The following is a 21,523-nucleotide window of genomic DNA, read 5'->3' on the forward strand; positions in this document are numbered from 1 at the left end:
TGTAGGGCTGTTGGTATTAAGATTTATTTTCATCCTGACTTGTATTACTGCTTGATATGATTGGGTAAAGCCCAGGGCACGTGCATATCATTGCCATTCATAACATATACATGGATTCATGACCTAGCTAGCAAGCTGAATTGCCTTGCAATCTTTTTTCTGCTGCAGAAAGCTTAAGAAGCATATAAGTCTTTGAGCAAAAAGAGACTCTCTGTATTTGCTCTGCAAGAAGAGCTCTTGAATGGAGTTGTAGGAGTCAGAGAAAGCATTGCACCAGCTGCCTAGCATTCATTACCCACGTGGGCTCATTTCTAAGAGCAGGACCCATCGTGTCCATGGGACTAACAGTAGGTGACAGGGCAGTAAATGTTAGTGGAGCAGTTGTATAAGCTCCAGGACAGCCCATGACTTCTCTTTCTCCAGAAAAAATTCCCAGTGTATTTGTTTACTTCAACTCTTTAACCAAATGCCTCTGGCAAAGGCACTTTACTGTTATTAAGAATGCATAAATTGAATGCTTACAAACATATACATGTGAACCCCCATGCTCCTGCAGGAATAGAAGTATGGTTACCTTCAAAAGGCAGAAATAGTGATTTTAATAACAACTTCTATGTCCCCTGGGGCTTTCCTGCCGCAGTAAGCAATGTGTCCTCACTGCAACTCAGGCACAGGGCTTGGAGCAGTTACCTGAGCCCACGGGGCAGCTGTCGTAGGGATACGGCATTTACTTCATGGAAACAAAAGGTCCATCACCAACGGGGTCCAGGGAGCTAAGGCTGCCCACGGAGAGCAAGGAGAGGAGACACAGACAGGAGGGGAAGAAGCAGCTGCTTATCCCCATGTGAGGGGAAAACGGGCACGGTTTGGTTTCTGCTGCAGAGCAGGAATGATGATGGGAAAGGCATTGCACGCACCAGGGACACTGCTGAGAAACAGCCCTCTTCAAGGGACCTCCGCCAGTCCTTAGAGAAAAAACTCCTGACAAAAGATGGAAAAGCCGCAGCTAGCTAAAGAGAAGGAAGATGTAGGTTTGTAGAAAGCTTTTCTCACAGGGGGAGAGAGATCCATGAAAGATTGGCTTAAAAGTCCTGGGTTTCTAGGGTCAAGACTGAGCTGTGACACCCTGAGGGAAAGCAACAACCTGATGCAAACAAGAAGATGGAGATGTACCCACTGAGAGAAAGAGCCTGACCAACTACATGGAGGAATTAGGATCATTGGTGCCAGCTGAGAGACCAGGTAGTTTTAGAATAAAAGGACTGCCTGGGAGTCATTTCAGAGCAATGCTGCTGGAGACAGCAATGCTGCTGCAACTGATTTTGTTCTGCAAGGTAAGAGGCTGCTTTGTAAGCAGAGACTGAGATGCAGATGCTCAAGCCAATTCTGCTTGGATGTGGCTGGAGCAGGCTTTTTACCTGCTAATTACAGAACTGACATGAGATGCTACTTTTCTTTGCTTTTTAAGTACAAAGAACATTATAAAAAAAGCTATCTGTAGAAAGTAAGCTTGAGTGAGCAATCACTGCTGGCTTCAGTATGATTAAACAGAAAGGTATGAAAGCCAGGCTGGCAAATGAGGGCTCTATCCTGAAGAGGAGAAACTGGATGAAGAGATCTCCAGCCTCCTCTACGTGGGTACTTTTGGGCCCTTTGCCCTCAACTTCAGCAGGGGTTGTTGGCAGCCCCAGCCAGCCCAGGAATGCACCTGGCTGGGGTTGCTGAGCCACTGTGCTGTGCTGTCCCATGCCATGCTGCACTGCATGGGGCGCATGCCCTGCACAAACCCCGCTCGCCAGCCTGGCAAGGCAGGGTCAGCACTGCCAAACGCAGCAGGGCCATAAGCACCAGCAAGGGAGTAGAGCTATTTAAGCCAAAGAACAGTGCTATTGCAAGAACTAATGAGGATAAACTGGCTATGAATAAACTCAGGCTGGAAGAGGGAAGGGTGGAGCTTTGGGCCAGCCCCGGTACAGAGGGTACAGAGTACCAGAGCTGGGTTTTATTCCCAGTTTTTTCACGGAGATGGCAGGAAGCAGCACCTGGGGCACCAGGGCTCTGGGCTCTACAACCTCAGAAGTCCTCAGCCCACAGACCTGCTATCACCTGCCACATCCCCTTACCCACCCATTCTGCTGTCATGGGGCCAGGGGCTCCCTGCAGGACACCGCACCCTTGCCTCCCAGCTCCACTGGAATGTGTAACCCTGCTTTATTTCATACACGTGTTTTTTTTAAAACATACATGGCATTTCTTTACAACTGTCAGCATCGACCTTCATAGCTGCCATGGTGATGAGCACCACAGAGAAGCCTATAAATAACATGAATGTGCCACATGCTGGCCCTTTTATAGTCCCCGCTCTTTTTGATTTACTTATATGCAAGATATTTTACAGGACAACCCAATTAAGCTTGACAGCTGGCTGACAATGAATTCCTGCCCAGCGACGGCTTGCAGACACTTTATATTAATTCAGACAACCTGATGCAGAAGACCAGCAGAAGCTACTTGTGGGATTTTGCATTTGTACCTGCTGATACCGCTGGAGGGTCCCCTATGATCTTTACAGCAACAGCCACTAAAGGTCCCTCACGCCGCAGGAGACAGGCAGAGCTCACCCTGTTCAGCACTGAGCAGCAGCATAGCACCAGGCTGCAAATTTTAGGAGGGACCCTTAACTTCCCCCGCTGTGGGCATTGGGCAAGCATTCAGTTACAGGGTCCCACCGAGTTTCTGGGAGCTACAATAACACTGCATGCCGGACTGCATACATTTGGGCTGCAACTCAATCTGAGCAGGTCGCTCTGCTGCGAGTGTAATGCAAAAGTGCGGTCAGCCACCCTGTGCTGTACAGCGGCTACGAACTTTGTAGGAGGCCACTGTGGAACCAAAAGCCCTTGATCAGGGGTGCCCTGGTGGCATCAGCACCCACCGCTGATCCAAACTCAGTCCCTTTGCCTGCAGCCGGGCTGCTCACCCGCGATTCCACCACATCTTCCAAGACGGGCACTCTTCAGACAGCATCCACCGTCAGTAACGTCTCACTGGGCAGTCTTCATCTGATGCCTCTGTCATTCCAGCAGTAATTCGTATATTCCAGAGGGGTGAGGCAGAAATAAAACTGCAGACACGGGGCTTGCATGGTGTGTCTCTCTCAGCCCCTGATAAATCATAGCTATTCTGGGAAAGCATCTTCTTCTCTCTGGACCCGTTTCTACTTTTTCTCCCAACCAAATAAACAGCTGTGACAAACAACCCTCATCCCAGAGCTGCTTGAGCCAGCTGTCCTTCCCAGTTTGACGGCGTCTTTCTTACACCCTCCCTGCATGTTCCTGTCCCACCGAGGCAGGGGAGAGCATCCCCAGAAGAGATGATAGCTGAAAAATGAGGTTATTCACAGCAGAAATAATCGAAGTTGCTTTCTATGTCGCTCTCCGGGGAAGGCAGTGCCTGGATCCTGCCCCACCTCTTTGGAGAGGCAGGGGGAAGGAAGCCTCCATAGCACGTGGGGAAAAATACAAACTCCTCACTTACAAATAAATGCAATGCCCTTTTTTCAGCTTTTTTGGATGGAGCCCAATACTGGATTTTAGGCCCAAATATCCATTTTCAGATTTTTGATCTTGAATGATTTAACAGTATTGAGGAAGGCAGGTGCCTCATAAAATCACATTCAGTCACTTGAAAACACAATTTTCCAGCAATGTTTCAAACAGAGAAAGTTTTGATCGGCTGCAGTTTGATGTTGAGCTGACACTTGAACCTGTGTGGCTGGAAGGTTAATGAAGAGCAGTGAGTCCCAATAATGTGACCTAAACTACCCGAGCTCTATGATTATTTAGCTTCAGGTTTATAAATTCCCTCCAAATTCATATTAAGGGTGACAGTTCTCCCCTCTCCTTCAGCATTTTCTCCTTTGACGTCTGCTGCATTTTCCTCTCCTCTTTCTTGCTTCTTCCCTGGATGGTTTTATCTTGCCTTTGCCAAGGAAATCAAGCGCAGCACAGCTTTTCAAAGTTCTTTTGCAACTATAAATTTCCTATACTCCTCCTGCTTTGGGTTTGGGTGCGAAGACGAAGTTCAAAGCAACGCTCCTCTTTTCCCGTGAATTTGAGGCAAGAACCACGTGGGACTGCGAGGCTTCACTGCCAAAGCCTGGTTACACAGGAGAGCGGGGGAGAAGTAATTAAGAGGTGAGTAAGCCCCACCATGACCTCCACCCCCGAGCCAGGGAAGCACAAGCACTGCCCAAGGTCCAAGGGCACGTGATGCTACACGAGGTGAAAAATTCTGCTGGCTATTAGGTGGGATGAGTTGTGTAGCTGCAGAAAACATGGGAAGGTCAGAAAAGCTAAAAAATTGAAGGAGAAACCAAAGAAAATACAAGATTGATTTCTGTAAGGGAAATAAGAACTGAACAAACCAGTGATTATACTGCTGTCACTGCAGAAGGGATGGGGAGGAGTGGAAAGAAGAGGCTCCCCTTCCCAGGGAGCTGGAGGCGTCTCACTGCTGTGCCACATGCTGAAAACCAGTGGTCATGTTCACTGAAGTTTAAGATACATCAGAGGAATTCAAACAAGAGCAAACCAGAAGCTGGGCATTTTGCAAAGGGATTAAAAGAAAGCTTTAGAATAGGAGCCAATGGCTCCACAGGTAAATTAATTATGTGGAAGCTGCCCAGGAAAAGGACGTGTAGCAGCAATGAAAGCTTCATTAGCACCACCGGTGTGCGGTACCAGCAGATCGGGAAGCTGAAGTGCAGGCACGCAGCCTGAGTGGAGCAAAGGGAGGTGTTGATCAGCAGAACCACTATGCAGCAGGTTCTCCTGCAAATGCAGAGAAGCAGGGCAGCTGTCGCCAGCCAGGATCTTGTTCGCAGAGGTACACTGCAGCAGGAGCTTAAAATCCAGCTCTGGAAGAGAACTGCAAGGTTGCAGTCCGCAGCAGGGAGCAGTTGCTTGGATGCCGAACTTGCCCGGCCTTAGCACAAGGGAATCACTCACACTCCGCCAGCAGATCTACAGGAATTTCTTGTGCTTTTTAAATGTAGGCATACAAGTCCAGAGGGGTCAACCCAGGCTGTCCGAACGTTAATAACACAACAACTCGTTATTTTTAATAATAAAGTTTCTATCAGACTACACTTTAACCTCACAACGTAAATGATGTGCAAGGGCAGGGGGTGGCTACAGAAAAGCTAACCTCAATCGCCCGGTTCTGCTGCTGTTGCAGAAATGATCCCACAGGGAACAGAAAAGCTATCCCAGGGCAGCGGCAGCCTGAGCTATCTGCTAATTGCTAAGGACAACCAGGGACCTGCAATTTGTTTGCTATCTTGCTCAGTCTCGCGTGTGGGAAGGGTGAGGGCACGCTTGCACGCTGTGTGGTTTGCAAACAGCACGCGGGGGCAAGTTCAGCTGAAATGCTTGAGTTGGGAAAAAGCAGCCATATACAAAGATTAATAATAGCGGCTTTCTTCTTAACTGGAGTTACTAGCAAGACCCCAGAGATGTGCTTGCCTAAGCAGGTAATGCTATGAACTATTTAATGGGGCTAGCCCAAAAGCAACTACCCAGAGCTCCTAACAGGCTGGGTAGTGCGGCAGCTTTCTACAACCCACCTGAGCAAGGCCTAAGCGCCTTCAGGCACACACAGCCCCTATGCCCAGCTATTTCAATAGACAAGATTTAAACACCAGAAGTGCAGCATGGCCTGCAAATGCACATGTCCCCATCTGCTTGTGCGACAACTGTTGCAGCAGTAGGAAATGGAGAGACTTCTCTTTCATTTTGGGGGGCTACAGTGTTCCTCTGACCCTCCCGGCCCCAAGACTGTGGGAGGTTTGGAAAGAGAATGTTTCCAAGGTGCTCATCTGTTTGCTCCCTCCAGCCTCACAACGTGAGGAAGAACCACTTGGCCCCAGGGAACTGAGGACTTGTCCCCTCCATGGGTGCAGGGACTTGCACCCGCTTCCAGATGCTTCCTCTGGGAGATGGGAAAGGTGTGACGGGCTCGTGGGAAGGGATGAAGATTTCCTTATGCAGCCAGAGCATCAAAGCCGTGTTCAAAGCAGGCTCTCTGTGGATGCTCCGCACAGCTGGGCTCTCACACAGGTTTATCTGCAGAGCTGTCACAGTCCGAGCCTCTGCTTTGCAGCCAGATTTTTATATTCTGTGCTGATTTCCCAAGGGTCTTCATTTGGGCTCATCATCCCCACAGGGATCAATAGGACTGCAGCTGCCGTCCTAGCATCTGCAGCCAGCTTTGCTGAGCAGTAGTGTGGTCTGCTGGATAAAACAGGGGCTGGGAGCCAGCACTGAACGCCAGCCCTGCTCCTGCCAGGAACCTCCACTGAGGGCTCAGTTGAGCCCATTGGTGTCTTCAGAGACACCCAAGGCACGTCCCAGCCGGGCATTAACACTGGTGACCTCGGGTCCGCCTGATGCTCAGAGATCAGGCAGCACTGGGGACGGTGCCCAGGGAAAGCACCGAGATGCTCCACAGCTCCCGCAGGCAGAGGAGGCCAGGCAGTGGTCTGCTCCCTCTACATCCCAGCCCAGCCCTTCCCTTAGCAGATGGCTCTCACTTGTGAAGCTGAAAGCTTGATGCCATGGCCTCATGGCATCCATGGCTGGGATCAAGTGAGAGGAATGTAATTAAAATAGCTGGTGTTGTCCTAAATCACGGTGGTGGGGAGGTGGCTGGAGACATCTCCTCTGCCTCAGCTCTACGCTTTGGGTAACACCAGGGGAGAAGCCCTTCTGCGGAGAAGCCTGGTGCGTGCAGCTGGCTGCAGAGCCAAGCGCTGCTTGCTAGCAGAGCCTTTCCAATCTCCCTCAGCGCCTCTGGCCCTTGCCAACCTCTTCTTTCTAAAAACCCTGTGGAATTACAGGTCCAACAGCAGACTGTAACAGGCATACCAGAGACCAGTAGCCATCTAAGACAATGTGGAAAATATACCTGTAACTGTGGGCTAAAATCTTGTATAGGATCAGCTGCCTTCCCTTTTGTGGGGATCCTGTGATCTGTAATTGATGCACGCTTTGTGTTTCAACACCGCCTCCCAAATGTTAATGCCAGGTATAACCTACCTTCCTTCACTCTTTGCTCCGTGATCACTGTGCTAATATAACCATGTAACGATGCCCTCCCAGCCCCTCTGATCTGGAGGACCTAGACCCACAGGGAAACACGTTTATCTCCCATCCACTGCACAGAGCCGCTTGCTCAACAGCGTCGCCTTGGGCTGCTGCCAGAGCCGGGCCTGACCCACCAGCAGATTTCCCTGCTACATGCTCCTTCAGCTGTAGTAAAGCTCCAGGGGAAAAATTAAGGCTGCAGCTTGTCAGGTGTCTTTGTATGCAGTGACGGAGTCTGCATCTAGTTATTAACCTCTTGCAAAAGCTCAGTGTTATCTTGTATGGAAGTAATATTAGGTTAAACAGCTGTTGATAACTTATCTCCCATAATCAGCAACTTCATTCAAGGCCAATATTTACTCACATCCAAGAAGCGTCGCTGTATTCCCAGCAGCATTCTTTATGGAGTCAAATGAGAGCAGCTTTTAATAGATCTTAGGTACTTAGGAGGCCCATATTACCCAAGCGCCTCCTAATCTTGAATGCGAGCTTGAAGCCCCCCCCCACACTACCACGCACACACACGGCACCGCTCGGAGCAGTCAGCGGTGGCACAGGCTGTCCACGCACGTGCTCCTGCTTTCCCTGCCTGAAGTTAGCAGGCGTGAAGGCAGAGTTTCCCACCGAGCTACACAGTCCGGGCTCTGCTCACGACCTCTCCTCCCCAGCACCACTGGTCCACACTGCAATGAGAAACTATACCTCAGGGATCACTGGGCTGTTTTATTATGCCATTGCAGTTGGGGGAGTCAGCTGAACTGAACCCATGATCTGTAAGCAAGCGGCAGCCCTAGGAATGGCCGAGGGCTGGCAAGAGACCATAGTTAATGCTTAGCCTAAGCTGCAAGTGGCAGGCACATTGCAAGTGTGTCCCCTGACTCAGTACCCAACTGCGGTGAGTTTATAGCCTTCAATATTGTTACATTAATCATAAGGAATCTCCCAGTTCCTTGGAAATACAGCAACAAGCTCTCCAGGGCTGGTTTCAGTAGTTTTATTCCTAGGTAATAGCCCTCTCCCTCATTTATAGCTATGTCTAGACACAAAGTGAGGAAGGTGCTATAAACACTTGATGTAAAAACTCTGTCTACCTCCTAATTCCTGCATTTCACATCCCGACCGTGCACAGAGTGCATGGGCATAAAGTCTGTGCTCACACACCTTCCCATGCCAGCAGCCCTGCATGACTGCAGCTTGCTGTCCCCAGCACCGGAGCCGGGCAGGTCCCCAGGGGCAGCCCAGAGGGTACCCAGCGGTGGGAGGCTGTTTGCTCAAGTCCTACAATCTGCCTCGAGAAAATGGCCAAGTGGGAAGGAAAGAGGTGTGCTGCAAATCTTCTTGGGAAGATGCAGTAGGAGCAGCTCTGCTCCCAATGGCATTTCTCAGCACTGCCATTCCAGGCACCCTCTGACCACACAGGACAGCGTGAAAAGGAAGAAATCAAACTCACCCATAAACAACAGGAAAGAGAGGAGCTATTTAATCCTTTTTTGGGGGATGCTAACTCATTATTGATCAAACCCAACAAAATTAACATAATGGGATGAAATCCTAAAATGTTCAAGGCCTCTATGGATGTCAAAAAAGCATTTACTAAGTTTAAATATTGTGTTTAATGCACCCATAGCTCCAGTGTCGCCATCCCAGTTATACCTCGTACAGAGGGAGCCTCTCTACCTATTTTAAGTCTCCCCAGGGCACTTGAAACAACTAAGGCCTCGGAGGCAGACAGAGGAGGGTGAGAGTGGTTGGGAAGGATATATGCTGAAGCCTGGGGACGACCCAACATCACTGAGATCGGGCACATCACAAGGAAGGAGAATTAAATCACGGCCCTACGGGAGATGATGGTGATGCTGTCCGGGACCAAGCACGCGAGGGAAGGGGCCTGGGAAAGGGCTGATAAGCACCATCACGCCAGGCCAGCTCAGGACCACACGTCCTCATGTAAGTGTCACACAAGTGCAGCATCTAAAACTTTGGCCTGGGGTCTTGCAGAATAGCTTGGCTGAGCCAGCTCACAAAACCAGTGACAAATGCAGCAAGCAGAGCAAGCGGAGAGGCAGTCAGGGACTGATGGCGAGTGAGGCGGTGACCTGCCTGCGGTGACTCTGCTGCCAGCAAAGGTGGTGATTTCATCTCATGACACTAGTTGTTGTCAATTGTTTTCCAGCTCTTGTGTGTATTCATGCACTGCACAGCACTTTGGAGCCTTCAAGATGAAAGGTACTTTCACCAGCACTTCAGTGGCTTGTTTCCTATTATAGGCCCGGTTTTGACACTCTCCCACCCTCTCATCTAACTTTCTCTACAAAGCTCTTCTCCCTTTTTCATCTTTCTTCTGTGGTCCCTAGCCAGGAAAAAAAAAAAAAAAAAAAAAAAAACACGAAAAACCATATTTATTTCCTTTTTGGAAAGCTTGAGATTAATCAGACACAGTGGTCTGGGGATAGGAGACTTTCACAAAGGTGATTCTTTAACAAAGAAGTCTGCATACTTTTCTGTAAACTCCTCTCTTCAAAATGGCTTGGTGCTTAAGGAAAAAAGACCTTTGTTTTTTTTGCTTTTAATGAGCCTAGTGGATGTTTTAATTAAGTTGGATAGGAATTTTCAGAGTTACTTGATGTGAAAATGTGAGCCTATAAGAGCTGCCTTTGATGCTTGAGTTATGTTTTAAACACTTGATGAGTCCTGCAGAGCTGTTAATCCTTTTCGCATTGCTAATAGCTGTTGCTAGAGTGCTCATGAAATCCTATTTTATTTGTGTCTCTGCTGAGCTGGAGGCTTCCTCCGAAATGGCAGCAGTCCACCCTGGAGCTCTTTGCAGACCCCAGCCCCAGCAGCCCCTGGCACCACTGGGGCGGGGGGAGGACACCTGGGGACCCCAGGGCCGGTGGCTGTTAAGATGGGAGCCACAGGGGTCTCCCAGCACATCTAAAGGGGGTGATTCTGGATGGCTCCGAGCACTCGCTCGCAGGAGCACGTCCTGGTGGCACCCCAGAGTTGTGCTAGAGCGAGGTCAGAGGCATGCGTGAGCCCCCCGTCCCCCTCCCGCATGGGTCACCCGCATGCGGTGCCTGGTGGGAGCTCAGGAACGGTTGCTCAATAGCAGGGCACACCGCAGTCTGTGTGTGCAATCCTCCGACGTATCCAGAGTTGCTACCTTAAAATAAGAGCTTTCCTTCTCAAATATTTTGAGTTCACCTCTCTCCAGATCTGGACAGGCACCCCTCACCTTGCGAAAAGGCTTTCCTCTGCTCTGTAGCTCTGGATTTGCTTGAGGGACAGGTAGGGAGGAATTGACTTTGGGGAAATGCAAATGCCTTCCATAAAGGATGCTGCAGGGAGAGATGAAAGCCAACTCCATTTGCATTAGTTCCATAACTCTGAATGTTTTCCCTCTCCCGTTTAGACTGGAGTTCACACACACATGCACATACTTTTTTGCCACAGAGCTATTCCATTGCCAGCTGCTCCTCCCAGGAGTTTTGAAGAAATCCCCGTTTACACACGAAGCTACTTGTCAGAGCACCAGCAGCCACATGCGAAGGCAGAGGGAGCACCCAGGTCGCTGTGATTCAGCAGAGCCCTGCCGTGGCTCTCGGGGCCAGCACGAGCTCGCTCCCGTCCCCCTGCACACAAAGGGGGACACCCCGAGCCTGTGGCAGGACCGGCACCTCCCTCCTCCCACCGCCCCAGGCAGCGTTATGGTCCCAGTAGCCAAATAAAAACCAGCAAGATGATGAACTCGACCACTGTGCACAGGCTATGCTTTTATGTAGCCCACAGCAAAATATCAGAGGCAACCTATCAATTTGTTAAAGCAGAAAAACAGGCATGGGAAAACACTCTCTCTCTGGATCTATGTGCTAAATAACTGAATAAGCAGGGCTGTCTCCCAGGTTGGTATGTGCCTGTACATGGTGCTCCTGGGGGATATCCCGCTGCTGCCACTGCCTTCCCACAGCAAGGCAGCAGAGGAGCTTGGGCCCAGATGCTCCGCTGGGTTTCCTTTGAAGAGCTCCTTGGAGTGCCTGCAGTGCACAGCAGGGCGCCTGGAGCGGATGGGGACACGGGCACGTGGCGCTGGGCACTCAGGCTCCAGACTAGAGCTCCAACCACAACGCTGTGCCAAGCCACGCTTGCTTCCTCCGCTCGCTGCTCTGAAACCCTCCTCCAGCATTTGCACGGTGTTTTATATTTATTTCCCTTATTATTTTTTAAAGGGAGCAGGGGGATACCTCTCTGGCAGCAGCCCTGGCTCTGCTGGGTCCAGGGGAGTTTAAGATCAGTTATGCACAGGCAGTCTTTGAAGCCACGGACATAAATGGGACGGGGCTGGAGATCCTAGTACTGCTAGTGTCTTAACCAGAGGCAATTTTCTGTAAAACTGGCTTAAACAGGCAGCCAAACATCTGTTTTCATTCTGACAGCAAAAGCTTTGCATTGGGAACCAGAGAAAAAACCATTTTATATTCAGCCCAGTCTACTGTTGGTTGCAGCAAAACCTGTAGAGAGCCCTAAAATTGCAGGATCCGTGCTTATTTCATCTTGCATTGGTGACGCTCAGCAGAAGGGGATTTCTGGAGGAGGAATTTGCATACAGTGGTAAGACTCTTGCACTCACATTCATTCTTGCAGATGAGCCCAGGGCACCCTCTGCACCCGAGAGGCACCCGGGGGAGAGGGCAAGTGCCACCTGCGACATGCAGCCACGGGGTGGACATCCCGCAGCCTGAATGCAGCCCGGCACAGTGTCAGATCAAGGAGCTACCCAGGACCCACGGGGCTCAGCTGGCTTGGGAGATGTGGAAGGGATGGTATCAGGACTGGGCGTTACAGTGAGCTCAGGTGAAGCCAGCTCGCAGCTAAAGAGGCATCCAGATTCCTGGCAAAAACCACCATGGGACGTCTAAACCCTCATGCCAGCTGTCCTGCTGCCCAACGAGAAGTATGACAGCGGCGTGTCCAGAGTGAGGACTCTGGATCTGACCCCATTCCGGCTCAGGCGCATCAGATCGGGCTCCCCAGGCGACGCGCCAGGCTGAGCACAACTTCCGCGCGGGCTCCGGCAGCGCCGCGGATCGATACCCCACGCCCACGGGAAGTCACAGCTCAGCTGCACAGCCTGTCTGCCCGACGGATGGTGACAGTCTGCCACTGTGCAGGAAAAAGGGGGAAAAGGCTGCAAACAGGGATCTTCCAGGCGCAGGAAAGCACCCCCGAGTAAAATCCACACCCGTCAGCACCAGCGAGGCGGGACCTGCGGCAGCACCCACGTCCTCCCGTGCACATCAGGTCTGCGGGTGGGCAGCGCCTCTGCTAGCGGGGTAGGAGAGGGGAAGGTCCCACTCAGAACACGTTCAGCATCCCCAGGGGAGGGCCGACCCCCTCACCGTGCCCCGGGGGCGTGTGGTGACCGCCGGGCTGTGCCACCTCTCCCACACTGGTTCTCTGAGGTTGACTGCAAAGGGGAAGGGTTCCCAGTGCGGAGAGCGGGAGCATCCCTGCCCGCCAGGTGAGCCTCCCGGCACGCAGCCCCACTGCGAGGAGGGCTGGAGGGAGTTCCCATTCCCTGGGGAGGACAGAGATCAAACACGGCTTTCGCATCCTCCGGCTGAGGCCTAGCCGGAGAGCATCCCTGAGAGCGGGACGGCCACCCGCCGAGACGAGGCACCCAGCACCCCGAGCAGCAGGAGGCTCTGGGCATGCCTTTCGGGGACACCCCCGTCCCACGGGTCCCACCCCGGGGCTCCCGGGCTGAGGGCAGGTTTCCCGCAGCCAAGTTTGGTCCGAAAGCAACAGAGGCTTCTCCCGCAGCAGCCCAAGCAGCCGGCTCTGCTCTCCCCCCCCCCGCCCCGGCCGCCGACCCTTCCTCTGGGGCGCGCCTTGGCCGCGGCCCCCCGGCACCCCCCCACCGCGGCCGGAGGGTGCGCAGCGCTGCCCGAGGGGACCCCGGCCCGTGCCGCTCCCCCGCCGGGGGGCTCGGGGGGGCCGGCGGCGCGGCGGGGAGCGGAGGCGAGGGCGAGCGGCCGGCGCGGGGGGCGCAGCCCGGGACAGCCCCATCCCTGCAGCATCCGATGGCGGAGCGGCGGGGGCGGGGAGGGAGAGGGTGCCCGGTGGGACCGCAACGGGGGAAACTTGTGCCGCGTCCGGAGCCCGGCGAGGCGCTACTGCGCGGGGGGATGCTCCGAGCCGCGCCGCGGGGGCGGCGGGGACCCCCGGTGCCGCCGGCGGTGCCTTACCTGCGGGGGCCGCTCCGGAGGCTGCAGTCCGCGCCGTAAATCCGTGTGCCGGGTGCGGCGCCGGGCGGGCGGGCGGGTGCCCCCCCCCCCGCCCCGGGGCCGCGGAGCCCCGGCCGCCCGCCGCTCAGCCCCGCGGCGCCCGCCGCCCCCGCCGCGCTGCCCGCCGCCCCGCCTCGCCGCCCGCCGCCCCGCCTCGCCGCATCGCCGCCGCTGCCGTCGGGGGCTGCGGGCCGCCCCGCCGCCGCTCGCCGCCCCGCCGCCGGCCCCGCGGCCCCGCGCCGCGCTCCGCCGTCCGCGGGAGGCGCGCTGGGGGCGGGCGGCGGGGCGGCGCGCCGGTGCGGCGGGGAGGGGGGGCCGTCCCCACCGCCCCCTCCGCCCAGCGCCGCCGGGGGGGGACCGGCCCCCCCGCCCCGAGCCCGCCCCCCTGTCTGCAGGACCCCGGCGCAGCCCCGTCCCCCGGGATCCCTGTTCCCGGGAGCTGGGGTTTCCTCCGCCGCCATCCTGCGGGCGGGGACCCCAATCCCCGTTCCTGGCACCCGAGAGCGACCCGTCCTCCGGGATCCTGTCGCTGTGTCGCTGGGGATTGAGACCGGTCGCAGACCTCGGGACACCTGTCCCCACCCCTGGGACCCGAGAGCGACACCAGAGTCCAGAGCCCCTGCCTCCCTCCCCCGTCTCCATCCCCAGCCCTGGGGCTGCGGTCAGCCCTGGAGCCCCGGAGCCCTCAGCCCCAGCCCCTGGAGCTGGTCTCGCTGCCAGAGCCCAGGGCTCCCTTGTCACCATCCTGGGGAGCTGTATCCAGTCCCAGAGCCCAGGACGGTGGCCTTAAACCCTTCTCCTGGCTGTGCCCCGGGGGTGGCTCAGCCACTCTGGTAGAAAATGGGGAGGGGGCTGCGCAGTCTTTTCCCCCACCCCGTAGCCTCTCTCCCCATAGCAGAGGTTCTGCACCATCCCATGGGGAGCTTGGGCCAGGCACGTGCCCTGTCTCAGTACCAATTTTCCAGTCCCCCTCCTGCCTTCCTACCTCTCCCAGCCCTGCCCAGCCACAGGTATGACACTTCATCGGGGGCATTGCTGTGGCAGCTCTGACCCCAACGGCACTAAAGGCACCCTGCCATAGGTGGGCTCTGCGCGTGGGTGACAGGAATGGGAGCTGACGCCATGAGAAATCTCTTAACTCCACAGACCCTGGCTTTTGACAGCAGCAGCTGATGTGCGGTGAGTCCTGTCCTAGACATCCAGCCTCACTTTGAGTGTTTCCTGAGGTGCAGAACCAGCGATCCAGGAGAAGTGGCTCCTTGGTTAGCTGTCTTCGTCACCGAGGACATGCAGCACTGAAAGGTGAAGGGCAGAGGGATGCCAGCCTGCAGCCCTGCTTGCACCGCTCCTACCCGCAGGCTCACCACACTTTGCAAAGAGGGAACCGTTGCACCCTCACTCTTTGCAAAGGAAATCACTGTCCCTTCGTGGCATGAATGGGGGGGCCTTGCGAGATGCAGAATTGGCTGGCCCAGAGCCTCCACCGCCTCTCAAGCAGCAGTTTCCCCTGACACGGCTGACTGGCTCAGGTCCCTGATGTGGCTATGGTTCCTCTGCACTGGGATGCTAACTGCTGGAAAATTATCCAACCCAGAGCCAACGGTTTCTGGAAGTAAAGGCCGGAGGCTGCTCTGTAGCAGGTCACCACGTGGGGCTGTGCACACATTCCCAGGGGAGGCTGGGAGCACCAGCAGAAGGGAGGGCCTTCAGAGCCTCTTGCCTTTACCCAAAGCTGCTCCAAATGAACGAACCCTCTGCAATTACGGATGGGACTACGTGAGAAGGGGGCCCTCTCAGGCAGCTGAATGAAAGCAGATTAAGGCAGCAAGTGTGTTTATATGAATATGAGCTTAATCCACTAACCAGATCAATCAAAGTTGCAAGTGATGCTTTTTCCCTGGAGTGCCTTGCTATTCCTGTGCCTATTGCGACATCGCTGCAGGAAAGGAAGCTTTGCCTGGCATATACAGCAGCTGCACCCCTACATCTGGACCTGCTTTATCTATGCAGGCCAGCCACAACCCTAATTTCCAACCATATTAACGAGCAATACTCTAGATTGCTATGAGGGACCGGTGACCATGTCAGGTATGGCAGGAGGACCTCACTTGGAGCACCAATATAGTTGGGATGTGAACTCTTGAAAAGCAAGGCAATTTAGAGATCTCTCTGTGTACTCCCGGTCACTTATCACACTTATGCTGAATTATGCTTCACTTACACAACCTCTAAGGTTGCTACTCCAGTGAGGCAAAGCCAGCTCTTATGCTAATGTGACTATTTGTTAGTCTAATAACTCTTACTTGCATTTACTCTGCAGCTTAATATTGTCAACACTCCTTAATTTTGGTGTGAGAGTGCTTTTACAGTGAATTATAACAGTAGAGGTTAATTTGCAGAAATGCAACTTTCCAACAAGCCCATATCTGTGGAGTTTATAGCTGGAAAGATTTGTGCACTGTCACACCTGACCTCGTGCACACCGCAGGCGGCTGACCCAGTTACTTCTGCACAGGACCTTGTATTTGCCTTGGCCATATGTACCAGTTTCTTCAGTGTGGACCATGTCTGTGTTTCCAGATTACTCGTGAGCCCTGCTGAACCTCCTGAGACCATGTCTCTCCATGTCCCGTGCCCGCAGGTCCACGCTGCTTTAACTCCCAGGTATGCTGGGTGGCAGGAGACATTACAGAGCAGGCAGCATGCAGGACATGAGCTCGGAGAGTTTAACTGAATCAAAGTGCTGGGTCATTTGAGCCAGTTCAGAACAAGGTTTAAGGATTTTAAGGGTCCCTGTTTGGAAATATACATTAGTTGGTTGCCTGTGTCATAAATCTCCCCCTTTATCCTGCTGGAGCTAGATGAATAATTGAAGAGAGGTTTGTGGCTAATTGATTTGCTCATCAGTGGAAGGAAATAATGAATAATTTATCTGACGACTATTATTCAACCATCCGTAAAGCTGGTCAGTTACTGAAAATAATTAGTTGCAAACACTCAATTTTTCAGCCAATGGCTTTGTCCGTTTGCAAACACACCTCACACTTCTTGCCCTCCAGCGTGGGTCCCCACAGGTTTCTCCTAGGTTTGGTGCAGAGGCCGCTCTTCAAAACAGCTTGAGCATTTCACCATGGCTCTTCTGCTCCATCCACTACTTCATGTGCCACTGGCAGGAGCTCTTTTCTGCTTCATCCTCACATTGCAAAGCTTCCCCTTCCTCCCCATGTCCTTGCAAGTACAGGCCCTCTGGGTTGCACCGAACTTTTAAGGTAGGATTCAGCAAACATCCTCCATGCGGGATCAAGGCGTTTAGCAACTTTGCTGGTGGAAGGGGAAAATGCAAGCGCCTATGTGCGTGACACCATCTGCTCCTGGCTCTTTTCAAGTGGCAGCTTTGCTATGTTGGTTTAGTCCCATAACGGTACCTGTTCATCCAGCCTTCAGGGCAGAGGTGCTGCCCCTCGCCTGCATGGCTGGGCCGGCGAAGGGACGGAGCAGAGGGCTGGGGTGAGCACATCAGAGGAGGAACATCCCACACCGGCTTCCAGACACATCAGGGCAGAACCAGGCTCCAATTCCGTTTTTAAGTTTAAACCTTTGAGCAGGCTACATAAGCCTGTCATTTCTCCTGCATCTGTATGACTCCTGGCCCTCCCTTGCAGGCATCCCTTGCAGCACCTGGTGCAGTAAGTGGGCAAGACCTGCACAGCCACGTCTTCTGCGTTCCAAAGAAAGGAGGAAAAAAAGAGACTTTGGGGTTTCTCTAGGATTGCTATTTATTTTCCAGTTACATGTTAAGATTTCTGAGAAAACAAACAATCTCTGGAGGCTGGTTGATGTTATTTGCCTTCTAGCAGAAATCCTATCGGATTCTCCTGTGGTTCCCAGATCCGGCAGGGGCAGCTCCCCTCCCTCCTCCTTTTCCACCCCCAAGCAGCACACAGGCACCCTCCCCATTGAATTAACGTCATCTTTGCCCTGCAGCATCCTCTCTGAGTGACGTCCTGGGCTCACAAGCAGTCGCAAATTTGTTCTCTCCGTGGCTGTGGATACTGAGCAGCAGGATCCAGGAGCTGCCTGGCGTGTGTGCGCTCCTGCGCCAGGCTGCTCTCGTTTGGGAACGAGAATATCCTCTTCCAGCTGAATCTGGGGTGATTCAGAAACCCCTACAGAAGTCCTACTATGTTTAAGTTTAATGGAAATAGGACACTTGTCTGAGCACACGAGCTTGCTGTCCCCATTTGGGTGCAGAGAGCTCCCTCCCTGTGGGAAGCCCATGAGTTTGTGCCGGCATCCGCGAGCCTTGAGCAGTTTAGGGGAGTGATTTTGTGGAGAGCTCAGAGGATGCCCAGCCTTGAGCAGGGCTGGCGAACGCCCCTGAACGTGAGCTGCTGCTGCTGCTGCAGCCTCGGCGGGCTGCTGCTGCAGCCTGCGCCCACGTGCTCTGCAGGAAGTTCACAGCCTGGGACCGGGGGGCTAATTTCATTACGCAATGTTGGTAGCCAGAGTCAGGAGTTTAATTATGTCTTTCCTTTTCTTGCTGGCTCTCAGCAAAGCCACGTCTGCTCTGCTCTGTGCGATGCTCAGCCATGCCTGCGAGAAAGTGGGCTTGTTAGACAGCAGGGAGGTGGGGGACGGAGGCTGCAGATCTAACGGTTTGCGGTTTAATTCCGTGCTTTGGGTGCTTACCTCCGGCCGCTGGTCGCTGATGCCAGGCTGGGAATTTGCACTTGGTCCTCATGGCCCAGAGAGAAGGGATGTGCACCGTCCCGTGGGTCTGGGACCCCAGCTCCCCTGGTGCCTCAGAGCATCCCCCTGTGCTGGGCTGCCGCAGCTCTATTGCTGTGTGCAGCCTGTGCAAGTCGGGATGCAACCCAGGATGGCAGCTCTTCCAGGCCACTCACAGCTGGTGCCGGAGGACCAGCCAACACCCCTTCTCCTTCCCCCTCTCTCTCTCAGGGCTGTCCTCCCCCAGAATGCTGCACGCTGCCAGGGACGGCTAACCCTGGCTGCTGGGGAGTCGGGGCTGCCAGGGCTGCTCCACCACCTGAATTTACGGTGCTTTAATGTATTCCTCCCTTCCCCTTGCATCAGATGCTCTGTGTAAATCAGCGCCGCAGATGAGCCACGCTGCTCTACACCAGCTGGGACTTTTGGCCCTGGAAGACTTTGTTGTGGCCTCCAATAAATACCGCGAGGCATTAACCCAGGCTGAGCTGCCTGCCAGCCCACCCTACCCACCCAGAGAGGCTCCTGCAGCCTGTGCCAGGGTTGGGTGTGCCGGGATGGTCCTGAGAGCGACGGAGAGGAGATGTCTTGCGTGTGCATATCCCTTTACGGGGCAGAAGGGCTATGAGAGAGAGGTCCTGGATACCCACCCTCCCTTGATGCTTTTATCTTTGCAAGCAGCTTTGGAGAGAGCCTGCCTGGAAGCAATGGCAGTGATGCAAGGGTATTTTTCAACTTCAGATTTGCTGTTGAGCTTGTTTAGGTGGAGGATGGGCTTAATGGTCCAGGCTTAGCAGAAAGAAGGGGGAAAGTTTGCTCAAGACAACCTAATTGATCTTAATGAGACAGGAAGGGCTTTGTGCTGCAAACACCAGTGTTTGTTTTGTGGGTTTAATGCGATTTCTGGCTGGGTTTGATTACTCTGGGGAAGTCCTCTGGCCTAATAAACAGAGCCATAGGGAATTAGCACTGGTAATTTCAGATGCTGCTCTCAGCCCAAAACTGTACAGCCTTCTAGGGGGGAACAGAACCGGGGAAAAGGTAATTGCAAAAGGATTCAATTAGTTCCCAATTACCAGACAGTTTGGGTAGCTCTGGTCAGTGGGCAGCGGCCAGGGCTGGGTGGCCAGGGCTGGGTGACCAGGGAGAGGGCACACTGGGCCATGTCCTCGAGTAGGGTGACACCGAGCACCCTCAGGCACCCCACAGGGACTGATGCTCCCAAAGAGCCAGGGAATTGTCTGTGGAAAGCCTTGTGTTTTTTTTCCCCAGTTGATAATGATGAAAGCGGTTGTTTTCAGGGGCAAAATTCTCTTTCAAACCCTAGGCATTTGGATTGTGACTTTCCTAGAAAATGGTGTAATTCCCGCTTTCCTCTAAACTGAAAAATGGGTCCACAATGTGGTTTTGTGCTTGTTTTTTATTGGTATCTCCTTAAATGGAAGGGGAAAAAATGACTCTGAATCTCACAGCTGCTGCTGAAAAAGTGGTTCTCCAGAGAGCAATGTTTCCACCAAGAGGTTTCTTCGTGCCTGCTGGCGGATGCCTGTCCCCATGGGCTCCCTGGCCTGCATCCCTGCCTGAACCTGCAAGGAGGTGGCCGAGCTCATGCTGGTGACAGACCTTGCTCCTGCAGCCGTGGCCTCAGCCGTGACCGAGAAATGCCCCCAAGATGCCGAGACCTGGCATGCTTTGGGAAAATGAGTGCAGGGACGGTGCCCAGCTCCTGCTGCCACGGTCGGCACTGCTTGCTGCACCCTCGCCAGGCGCCTCCCTGCTCGTCCCCCTGGGCATCCCTTGGCGCGGTGCCTCCTGCTGCTGTTGGTGCCAGGGGAAGGCAGGCACTGCCCTCAGAGGGACGCCAACCATTTGAGTCAAGTGATGCCTTCCTGTGGCAAGGGAAGGGGGAGGCAGGGGGAAGCATTTGGTGAAAACATAGCAGTTTCTTAGCGCTTGCCTTCTAGACAAGCAAAACATCGAGACAAATCACCACAAGCTCTCCTTTCTTCCATCAGTTGGAGGGAAAAGAAAATGCTCATTTGTCTTTTTTTACCCTTTCTTTCTTTTTTTTCTTCCCTTTGCAAATAAAACTAATGAAAAAGAGTCTCCCTTCCTGAAACTCCTTCCCCCTCCTCCACATCTGTCCCTGTGGATACGGCGCATGGCCAGTACACAGCTCTACACAGCTGTGGAGACAGCGCGAAGCCACCTACCTCCCCATCGTCCCCAGCCCATCCTCGCCACTCGGCCGCCCGCCAGAGAGGTGCCAGTGCCCCAGGGACAGGCAGAGTCAGGGTGGCAGGGGCTGAGCAGCGCCGAGGGGCTGAGTCATGGGGAAGCCATGCCTCCGCATCCCAGGGAACATCATGGGAAGAGCGGAGAGGGAGATAAAGATTATTTATAGCTGCAAGAGCAATTACACGGAGCTGGTGTAGAGGAGCTGGCAGGCTGCCGGCTGCGCAGGAACGGTCACCCCTGGGAGGCGGTGGGACGGGGTCCGGGAGCTCACGGGGGGCCTGGGGGACAAGGCTGTTCCTGCCAGGGCTGGGGCATGCCTGAGCATCTGGCTGGCTGCGCTCCAGGGGTAGCTGCTGTCCGCCTCTGCCTTTTCCACACCAGTATAGCGCTGGGTTACCGTCCCCAGCTCCCCATCGCTCCGCTTCCTTCAGAGCTTGAAAAATCCCCTTTGCCATTTTCTTGCCTCCTTGGACCAGGGATTTGTTCTGCTCATTGCTTTTGCTTCCCAGATCAATTTGCTGCATTTCACATTGATTGCTGTCTATTTTCCCATTCTGGCTGTTTGTGGATTTTGCTTTTTATTGCTAACTACTCTTCTTGCTCCTCTGCTGGGGGAAATACTTCCCAGTTCATTTTTAACTGATGTTAAGCACGTTAAACAGTATTTACTAGAGATAAATATTTTTAAATCAGGGGGTCTGGACAGGCGTCTGGTAGCTGCTTTGGCTTGCAGCTCTTGCCAGAGGCCGGCGATACCCTGAAACACTCTCTCGTACCCAAAGCTTTCAGGGCTGAGGCGAGGCCACGGTCTCGCTGTGCAATTCATGGCTGGAGACTGAATGGCTGTATAGGGAATGCACAGCTGGAGACCATGCAGGCAAGACAACACCAGAAGCCCAGGCAGCTGCAAAGTTGGGTTATATTTAATTTCAAATGCCTTGAAGGTTCCTGTTTGATTTCTGGGAGGATTTCAGACCGAGAGCTACTAGGGGTGCAGTTGAGCTACATCTAAGACTCTTTGTGGGGCACTTGCCGGGCCTTTCAGGAGAAGCTGGGGTGGTGCCCATTGCTTTCTCAGCAAGGAGGAGAGGTCCAGGTGGGAGGAAGGCCAGGGGAAGGGTGGGTTGC

The 21,523-nt window shown here is 53.8% G+C and overlaps 1 protein-coding gene across 1 annotated transcript in view; it reads right to left on the minus strand.

Annotated features, from left to right (window-relative positions):
- Window positions 1-13,466, minus strand: part of TMEM121 (transmembrane protein 121) — a 37,411-nt gene extending 23,945 nt beyond the window's left edge. Inside the window, exon 1 of the mRNA XM_087734357.1 lies at window positions 13,391-13,466. The gene's annotated coding sequence lies outside the window, so the exon portion shown is untranslated. The remainder of the gene's footprint in view (window positions 1-13,390) is intronic.
- Between the last annotated feature and the right edge of the window lie 8,057 nt (window positions 13,467-21,523).

Source organism: Nipponia nippon, unplaced genomic scaffold, assembly GCF_047370975.1.
Source record: "Nipponia nippon isolate SJK-2023a ecotype South Korea unplaced genomic scaffold, ASM4737097v1 scaffold_5, whole genome shotgun sequence".
In the NCBI taxonomy this organism is placed as follows: Eukaryota; Metazoa; Chordata; class Aves; order Pelecaniformes; family Threskiornithidae; genus Nipponia; species Nipponia nippon.